Source organism: Mobula birostris, chromosome 3, assembly GCF_030028105.1.
Source record: "Mobula birostris isolate sMobBir1 chromosome 3, sMobBir1.hap1, whole genome shotgun sequence".
In the NCBI taxonomy this organism is placed as follows: domain Eukaryota; kingdom Metazoa; phylum Chordata; class Chondrichthyes; order Myliobatiformes; family Myliobatidae; genus Mobula; species Mobula birostris.
In genome coordinates this window covers 9,248,158-9,258,717 of record NC_092372.1, presented here as the reverse complement: position 1 = coordinate 9,258,717, position 10,560 = coordinate 9,248,158, and positions in this window count along the sequence as shown.

Below are 10,560 nucleotides of genomic sequence, written 5' to 3'. Positions count from 1 at the left end.
GGAAACTCAGCGGGTCAGGCAGTATCTATGAAAATGACTAAACAGTCAACATTTCTAGCCAAGATCCTTCACCAGGACTGTTTAACTATTCCTAACTATTCTTTATCTTCTAGCTCCTCTCTGATTTCTGAATTATACCATGAGACTACTGGAGCCCACTGAGTCCTCTCCGCTATCCCATCAGGCTGATTATCCTTCTCAATCCCATTCCCCTGCCTTCTCTCCATAACCTTTGACACCCAGACTAATCAAGAATCTGTCATCTCCTGCTTTAAATCTACACAATAAACTAACATATTTTTACAAACGTACACTGAAGACATAAAAATGAACATTATTAATTCTCCAGAATAGAAATTCAGCCAATCTTAAGAGCATAGGAGTTGTGTCTCCAGCAAACGGCCGATTGAGGACCTCTGTTGTTCGGGGTCAACCATGGATGTGGTAACTTCACTGTCTACATATGCTAGCCAGGGCAGTACGATATGGAGAGCAAGCTGTTGCCCATGCAGCAGGCTCCTCCTCTCCATGCAGCCGATGAACCTAAAGGAGTGGTAGAGACTGACACGGTTCAACACCAGAGGCACCTCAGGAGTTGCCAGTTCGCGCTGAACTCAACGTATGACTGCTTTAGGAATTCCAGAGCTGGATTTTTTGTTGGGGTTTACTCCTGGAGCCTTTCCCATGAGTGGGTATATCTGCAAGGCACTGCAGCTATGAGATCAGAGTTTTCCTTTTCCGAGTGGCTGATATGTGCAATAAATAAAGACAGGAAAAGCTACCAGTGCAAAACTGGCCCATTGCGAATGCAGATCTGATCAATGAATACAGATAAGTATTGCGATAGGCGAATGAGAAATCTCATCAAATATTGAAAATCATGCAGTCATCACCTATAAAACTTGTAATTACAGTTCTATGGATAATCAATTATTATAAAAGTCTGAGGCTAATTAGCTGGACTACAAATCAATTGCATCAAATTGTACAGTGCATTCTGAGAACTGGAATAACATTCGACAACAATATTTTTCAGAAGTGTTGCTTCCTCAGAAATGTTCTGTGTTTATGACAGACTGCTTGAGGCTGAACTCAAATATAACTTCAGAATACTTGTATTATATAGGGATTTGGATACACAAGAAATTAATATTTATTGAATCTGATGTGTTTAATTGCATAACGGTGCTGATGCTTTGCTAAAAGTGTTTTGTTGATGATTTTCATTCGTACTCAGTGTCTGAGGCTTCTCGCTCAAGTGTCCAACAATAATCAGCCAGCATTGATGGATTCCAGTTGCCCTGATACCGATCCTCCATGACCACAACTTCCTAGTGAAACCTTTCACTGACAGCGACATGATCTGCAGGGAAGAAGTCTAAATGGGAATGCATAAAATAAGTCTTTAATGACATGATGCACTTCATGATTTTGTATGCTTGAAGCATGTTGTTAACCAGCTGCATGTAGATTGGCACTCTGCAGTTGCCAAGAAAATTTTCAACAACATCCTTGAATGACTGCAATGCAATTTTCTCCAGTCCCACTAGAAGTTCTTCCAATTGCCTGTCATTGATGACCTCTTTGATTTGTGGATCAACAAAAGTGCCTTCCTTAATCTTGCATCAGTTGTTCGGACTTAAATTACAAATTGAAGTAACAAAGAAATGGTGCGTGGTAGGAACTTTCATGGTGATTTTCATGCTCGGCAGCCCAAAGTCAGTAAGATACACCCAAAAATATTCAGGAAGCAAAATCTTTATTGTCCAGTGTTATTCTTCCCATTAATCTTAACTTCCTTAACTGGCCCATCATTTCCCAATTTTGTTGACATGCACTTGACCACTCTATCCCCTGCTGGGTTGAGTGTCGAGCTAGCAACTCGGCCTCGTAAAAGTAAAAATAAGAAAGCCTGCTAAAAAAAACGCCATCATGACGGAGTCCCGATGACTCCACTCAGAGTTAAGGGCTTTCTTCTTCTTCTTCTTCTGATCATATATAATAAGGTAGTGTAGTGGTTGGTGTGACACTTTACAGTTCAGGGGTTGGAGTTTGGAGTGCAATGCTAGCCTCCTCTGTAAGGAGTTCGTACGTTCTCCCTGTGACCGTGGGGGTTTCCTCAGGGTGCATAGTCCAAAGACATAAAGGTTAGTAGGTTAACTGGACATTCTAAATTGTCCTGTGATTGGGCTGGGGTTAAATAGAGGGTCGCAGGATTGATGGCGGTGCGGCTCAAAGGACTGTAAAGGCCTATACCGCGTGGTATCTCTAAATAGAATAAATAATATGAAGAGCTGGTGCATGTTTTGATCAGCTTAACTTTTATATTTGCAAGCCTCACAATATTTGAATTACAGTAAGCATCTGTTCCCAATGGTACCAAATAAATAGTCAGACATCACACTCAGCCTATTAAACAAATAATGCAATGAAGCATTCGCATCAGTGTTATACCATAATGAGAACATTGATTTAAAGGATGTCTGTAATGTTAATGATTGCACAGTGTCAGTCCGTACTGCTATAATCTATCTCCAATCTCTTTGGCAGGTGCTCATTATAAATAAGTTTAAGTACATTTCACACTCTTTGACGTTCAAGTTTAATTTTTTAAAATTCCATTTAGCCGGCACTTGGTATTTGACAGACAGAATCTCAACTTTATTTACAGTGCATTTAGCCAGCACTTGGTAGCTGACAGATTGAATCTCAACCTTGTTCAACTGTACTTCTGCCATTGTACAATTCGTCTTGCAAACTAGCATGCATCAGAACAGAAGGATGAGCGTTGAGAACAGAGATGAGGAGCATCTTTTTTCACCAGAGGATGGTGAATCTGTGGAATTTATTGCCACAGTCATCTGTGGAGGTCAAGCCATTGGGTATATTTAAAGTGGAGGTTGATAGGTTCTTGGTTAAGAGGTTACAGGGAGAAGGCAGAAGAATGGGGTTGACAGGGGTAATAATGGGCCGATTGGCTTAATTCTGCTCCTATGTCTTATGGTCTCATAGTCTTATGTGGAAGCTTTAGAGAAGGTGCAGAGAAGATTTATCAGGATGCTGCCTGGATTAGAGAACGTGTCGTATGAGGACAGGTTGAACAATGGAGAATGGGAGGTGACTTGATAGAGGTGTACAAGATGATAAGAGGCATAGATAGAGTGGACAGCCAGGGACTTTTTCCCAGGGTAGAAATGGCTTACAAGGTGGTGCATAACTTTAAGAAATTTAGTGAAAAGTATAGGCAGAATATCAAAGATGAGGATTTTTACTGAGAGAGTGTTGGGTGTGTGGAACACACTGCTGGGGGTGATGGTAGAGGCAGATACATCAGGGCATCTAAAAGACTCTTAAATAGGCAAACGGTTGAAGAAAAATAAAAGTTTATGTAATGTGTAGGAGGGAAGGATTAGATTGATCGTGGGCAAGATACTGGAGGAACTCGGCAAGTCAGGCAGCATTTATGGAGGGGAATAAACAGCCAACGTCTCAGGCCAACATCCTTCATTAGGACTGGAAAGGAAGGGGCAGAAGCTAAAATAAGATTGATTATGAAGTAAGTTAATATATGTGAGTACAATATGGTGGGCCATAGGTCCAATGTTATATGTCCAATGTCTACTGTTCAATGTTATACATGCCTTCTTTACCACCTTTTCAACCTGGACTGACAACTTCAAAGTAAATTTATTATCTAAATACTGATACAGTATATCACCATATACCACCCTGAGATTCATTTCCTTGCAGGCATTCACAAGAAAATCAAGAGGTACAGATAATTTAGGACAAAATATACATAAATAAATACTGACAAATATGCAAAAGAAGACAAATAGTGCAAATTCAAAAAAATAAAAAATAATGCTAAGAACATGAGTTGTCGAGTCCTTGAAAGTGAGTCTGTAGGTTGAAGAATCAGTTGAATGTTGAGGTGAGTGAAGTTCCTCACACAAGCTCAGGAGCCTGATGGCTGTAGAGTAATAACTGTTCCTGAACCTGGTGGTGTGATAAAGGATGCTGCTTTCTTGTGGCAGTGCTCCTTGTAGATGTGCTCAATGATGGGGAGGGGGGTGGTGAGGAACCGCATAGGTACGAAATAAGCTGCAGAAGGTTGTGAAGTCAGTCAGCTGCAGCTCCATCATAGGCAGGAGCTTCCCAGGATGCCTTCAAAAGGCGATGCCTCAGGAAAACAGCATCCTTTACTAAAGGCCCCCATCTCCCAGGACATGCCCGCATCTCATTGCCACCAGCAAGGAGGAGGTACAGGAGACTGAAGGCACACATTCAGCATTTTAGGAACAGCTTCTTCCCCACCGCTAGCAGATTTATGAATGGACAATCAACCCATGAACACTACCTCACTATTTTTTTTTGATCTCTTTTTGCACTACTAATTGACTTTATTTATATTATAATTTATACGATATTTTATGCATTGCACTGGACTGCTGATACAAAACAAGAAATTTCACAACATATATCAGTGATAATAAACCTGATTCTGATTCTGACGGAAGAGTGCTCTGCCATCCAATTTCTGAATGGACATTGAACCCATGAACACTCCCGCAGTATATTTTTTGCACTACTTACTTAATTTAACTATATGTAACTGGGTGACCGTCAGACCTTACTTAGTATCATTAAAAGTGTACTTAGGCATCCATCTGGGTGATGCTAGAATAGTTGTCTGTGCCTTTAAAGGGAGACGGTGATGTCATTACGCACGCGCGGGATAGTGGGGAGACCATTTTGTTTTCTGCTGAAGACGCTGTTGGGGCGTTGGAATTGAGTTCCTCCCGAGACTGGGCATGGTGAGGAACGATTTCCACGAGTGAAGAAATCGACGCTGGGTAGCATGGCTTATACAAAGTTCCTCACCATCCAAGTAGGATTGCCACCACCGTATTAGTACCGTATTAGTTCTGGTATTTTTATACTGCATACGCAAGTCTGTCCGTACACGAGGGTGTGAATCGAAAGTTAAATTGAGATTGTAACGGCAAGAACTGGTTGTAAATTCGTTCGTTTTGTTTTGCGACCCTCTTCTGGCATTTAAACATCTAAAACAGATAAAGGAATTAAAACCCGAAAAAGTGTTTGTTGTCCTGAGTGTGTACTTTTCCCCAGGCTACATATATATATACATACACACACACTTACAGTAATTCGTTGTTTTTTTCATGTATAACAATGTATTGTTGCTGCAAAATACGACGTATTTCCCGACATGTGCCAGTGATATTAAATCTGATTCAGAATTTCCTGACAGGCTCCCTGCATGACACTTGAACAGAATACATGCAGGACTTTTTTCTCTCTTCCCCCCTCCCTTGGAAAACTGAGAATGGGTCAAACATGTTGCCCTAGCAATTAACCCAAGATTCATTCAAGAATCAGCCATGCGATCTTCTGGCTTTTTTGGTTTGGTTTTATACTATGTGGTGAACTAATTTTCAACTAACAATTTAACATGTCTGATCTTCAAAGGACGGCGATCCTGAAAAGAAAGCTTTTGAGTTTTGTTACAGATTTTATGTCACTCCCCCATCTCTGAGTGAACATGAATACATCCATTGACTGAGCTTCGCCACGCTCCTTAAACTGCCCGTTCAGATAATGACATCACTATCTAACAGAATAGGTCATTTGAAAGACGAGCTGTGTAAATTTTGGCAAATGTCATTAAAGTTGCTTGCTGAAGACTGCAAACCTTTGAACACTGAGATTTATTAGCGGCGCCATTAGAAAGCTGGAGATTTCAATCAAAGAGCGACATGAGGTCACGACCTTAAAGTGACAATAGAAAGTAGTTATTAGTCACACTGATTAGAGGGGATTCAGTCCTACAGAACATTGGGAAAGAAAATTTATCCCTCCCTCCTCACCTGGAAAGCATCGAGCCTTCCGGCTACAGTCCAAAATTCCTCATCAGGCTCGCCAAGTGTCTGGGAGCATAGACTGCATCAGAAGATATTTGATCTCACATAACCAAAGATCAAACTCTGGTTTATCACTGACCTATGTCATGAAATTTCCTATTTTGCAACACATAAAAATACTATAAATTACAATAAGAAATAGGCACATAAGATAAAATACGTAGTGCACGAAGAGAGCAAAATTAGTGAGGTGGTGTTCATGGGTTGGCTCATTGTCCATTCGGAAATCTGATGGTGGCAAGGATCAAGCCACAAATTATTCACCATATACATTTACATGCATTTGGAATTTACTGTGGTGTGTTGGTCAGGAAATGCGATAAAAACCAACATCCAACAATTATAAAGAATAAAGAATTGTATAAAACATAAAAGTAAGAGGTAACCAGGGTACTGAAGCATGATGGTTGACATGTTGGACTGGTACCATAGGCTATGGATCTGAGAAGATGAATTCTAGTCCACTTTTGTGCCTCCCCACACCTTGTTTGGCGCATCGGGTGGCAACCTTGCCATTGCTTTAGCGTTTGTCTGTTTTACGAGGCCAAGTTGCTAGCTCGCTGCTCAACCCGGCACGAACAGAAAGCGTGCAAGGACCGGGCAAGTCCTCGCTTGAAGTCCAATAAAAACGAGTTAATAGAGCTGGGAAAAATATCAATATCAATCAAAGTTCAAAGTAAATTTATTATCAAAGTACATGCATGTCACTATATACAACCCTGAGATTCATTTTCTTGAGGGCATTCACAGTAAGTATAAGAAACACAATAAAAGGCCGCACACAGCAAGATGGACAAACAAACAATGTAGAAAAGATAACAAGTTGTGCAAATACAAAAAGAAAGAAAAAAATAATAATAAATAAATAAACAATAAATATTGAGCTTATCAAATGATGAGTCCATAGGTTGTGGGAATATTTCGCTGATGGGATGAGTGAAGTCTCTTACCATCTTATACACTGCTATGAAGTTATCTCTGATCCTCCTTTGTCCTACAGAGAAAAGCCCTAGCTCGCTCAACATTTCCTCATAAGACATGCTGTCTAATCCAGGCAGTATCCTGTTAAATCTTCTCTGCACTCTCTCCAAAGCTTCTACATCCTTCCTGTAATGAGGTGATCAGAACTGAACACAATGTTCCAAGTGTGGTCTAACCAGGGTTTTATAGAGCTGCAATATTACCTCACGACTCTTGAACTCAATCCCCTGGCTAATGAAGGCCAACACATCATATGCCTCTTTAACAACCCTATCCACTTGCATGGCAACTGTGAGGATCTATGGTCAGGGTCCCACTGTTCCTGCACACTGCTAATCATCTTCCACAATCCATGAACATTTATTGCAAGATCATCCTCTCCACATACCTACAATTTACAGAATGTGTTGACAGAAAGAGTTGCCTGAGGGTAATTATTGCCCTCCAAGTCCCACAGTACTTTGGGCAAATGTCAAGCAGATGGATATAAGATATTTTGGGTAAGGCTGTTATTTGAATCCTGGTCTAGGAATCTCACCAGCATAAAACAGAAGAGAGGAGCTAATGGAGACACAAGAGACAGCAGATGTTGGAATCTGGATCAGCACACATCTGCCTCCCACTGACACTGGACGATCCACTGACAGTGTGTAGCTAAGTTTCACTGTTACCAAAAGTACAAATCGAACCAATAAGCCACAAAGACACCCAGACCTGATATCTTGTATTCCATAATCATCACCATTATTCTGAAGGAACCAGGCAGAATTATTATTTCAGCATGGTCTAGATGGGCCTAAGGGCTTGCTTCTGTGTTGTAGTGCTTGAGTAGTAGCTCTGTGTTGTAATGCTTAGGTGGTGGGGTAGAGATACGTCACTACCAAAGGAGGTGTAAGGTGCTCCGTCCCTCTGCTAGCCTGTAGGTCACCCTTAGGCAAGGTGTAGCACCTGCTCAGCCCCTGATCAGGGTCACGTGAAGCCGTGGAAACAGACCGTGGACGGACGTATGAGCAGCTGGTGCACATCACAAGTCCTGGTTATGCGACCACTGACACCAGGCAGACAATCTCTGAAGAATGTTGATAATGGCTGTGGTCACCTGTCCTGTAAAAACACTTCCCAGAAGACAATGGCAAACCACTTCTGTAGAAAAATTTGCCAAGAACAATCATAGTCATGGAAAGACACGTCATACGACACGGCACATAATGATAATGACGATGAATTCTCAAGAAAAGAATTAGCTGCAGCAAAGTGAATGTACTGACTTTAAGCTTCCAAAATTCCCTAAAACCTGGAGAGGCCCTAGTGAAATGGAGGACCACAAACGTGGTACCCTATTCATGAAAGGATGGAGACAGAAAGCAGAAAATTAGAGGATAGTTACCATGAGATTAATAAACAGTTGATGTTTCAGACCGAGACCACCGCTACCGGGCCGTGAGGAAACGATATGAGTCAGCTGCACCTTTCCTCATTCCCTGTCACGCACTGTCGAACTTGAACATAGGGTTGCCAACTGTCCCGCATTTGCCGGGACATCCCGTATATTGGGCTAAATTGGTTTGTCCCGTATTTCCCCCGCTAAGGTAGAGCGTTCCTATGAAACCTTTCGTGCCGAAATGGTGAGAAGCGAAGAAGCAATTACCATTAATTTATATGGGAAAAATTTCTGAGAGTTCCCAGACCCAAAAGATAACCTAACAAATCATACCAAATAACACGTAAAACCGAAAATAAATAACACTAACATATAGTAAAAGCAGGAATGATATGATAAATACACAGCCTATATAAATTAGAAATAATGTATGTACAGTATAGTCGGGAAGATGAAAGCAAAACCGATTTGTGCGAAAATAGTTGGCACATAAGCGCATGCGCACATCACATGCGCACACAGGTGCCCGCGCAAGGCTTCATGGTCATGGTAGTCCTTCCTGGGGTAAAGTGGCCCGGGATTTGACTGCTACTTTTGTCCCTTATTTGGGAGTGAGAAAGTTGGCAACCCTAACTATAAAAGAAATGTTGAGGTGAGTTTAACCCTACTTGAACACACCCTGCCCCCGGGTCGGCCAGTCTGCAAGAATATTGTCAATATTAAACCGGTCCGCAGTGCAAAAAAGGTATGGGACCCCTGGTTTGGGATAGTTACCCTGATGTCCACTGCTTAGTGGTATAGTATCAGGGTGTTTAGCAATTTTCCAAAGAACCTATGCCACCCAATTATATCTCTCTGACAAATTAACCTACTACCCTGTATGTTTTTGCGAATTGGGAGGAAACCAGACCACTCAGAGGAAACCCATGCAGTCACGGGGAGAATGTACACACTCATTACAGACTGCCAGCTGGGATTTAACCCCCATAAAACACTTTATATAATACTGTTTACATTGTAAATACATGCTGATCTTATTTCATTATCCTCTAAGAGGACTACAAACTTGCGTGCCTTAATGAAATCATATCAGATGAAGCTATTCAGCTTCTTCAAGGATCGCGCAAGCAGGATTATTAAGTGGGAGACCACAGACTGAGTGCATTTGTATTTTCAAAAGGCATTCGATGAATCTTTCTAGACAACAGCACTGGGGAGTACACCCAGTGGTTATTTTATTAGGTACCTCCAGTACACCAGCTCATTAATGCAAATATCTAATCAGCCAATCATGTGGCAGCAACTCCATGCATAAAAACATGCAGACATGGTCAAGAGGTTCAGTTGTTGTTCAGACCAAACATAGGAATGGGGAAGAAATGTGAAGACAATTGACAAATGACGTTTACAAGTGTCCCCCGCTTTTTTGAACGTTCGCTTTACGACACCTCGCTGTTACGAAAGACCTGCATCAGTTACTTTTTTCGCTAACAGAAGGTGTTTTCACTGTTACGATAAAAGGCAGCGTGCAATAAAAAGCAGCGCACGAAAAAAGGCTGCGCGCGTCCCGAGCAGCCGCTCGTCCCCCGTATTTGGAACTGCATTCTAGCCAGCATGGCTTAAACACGTGCCTGTGAGCAGCCGTTAGCAAGATGAGTTCTAAGGTATCGGAAAAGCCTAAAAGAGCTCGTAACGGTGTTACACTTCGCGTAAAACTAGACATAATTAAGCATTTCAATCGTGGTGAATGAAGTAAGGACAAAGTGAGTTTGGCTTGTGGAAGTTGACGAAGATGATGTTGAAGAGGTTTTGGCATCCCATGACCAAGAACTGATAGATGAAGAGCTGATGCAATTGGAAGAGGAAAGGATAACAATTGAAACGGAATGCAGTAGCAAATGGACCGAAAGTGAAGTTATCCAGGAACTGAACATGAAGCAGCTGCATGAGATGACAGAAAAATGCGTGAGGCTAGCAGACAAGCATACTGTCGTTTTTCAAGCCTTCCACATCAGACACAGCAGACGACAAACCTCGACCTTCGACATCGAGGCAGGCAGACATAGAAGATGACCTGCCTACCCTGATGACACCCCAGCTTTCTTATAGAAAAAAAGCTGAAATAAACAAGCTAATTAATTAGGTGCCGTACGGCACGTAAATGTCGGACCAGATCAGAGGCAATTGCCAATTATGTCGCCTCTGATCTGGGCCAACATTTATGTGCCTGGCGGCACCTAATTAATTAGCTTG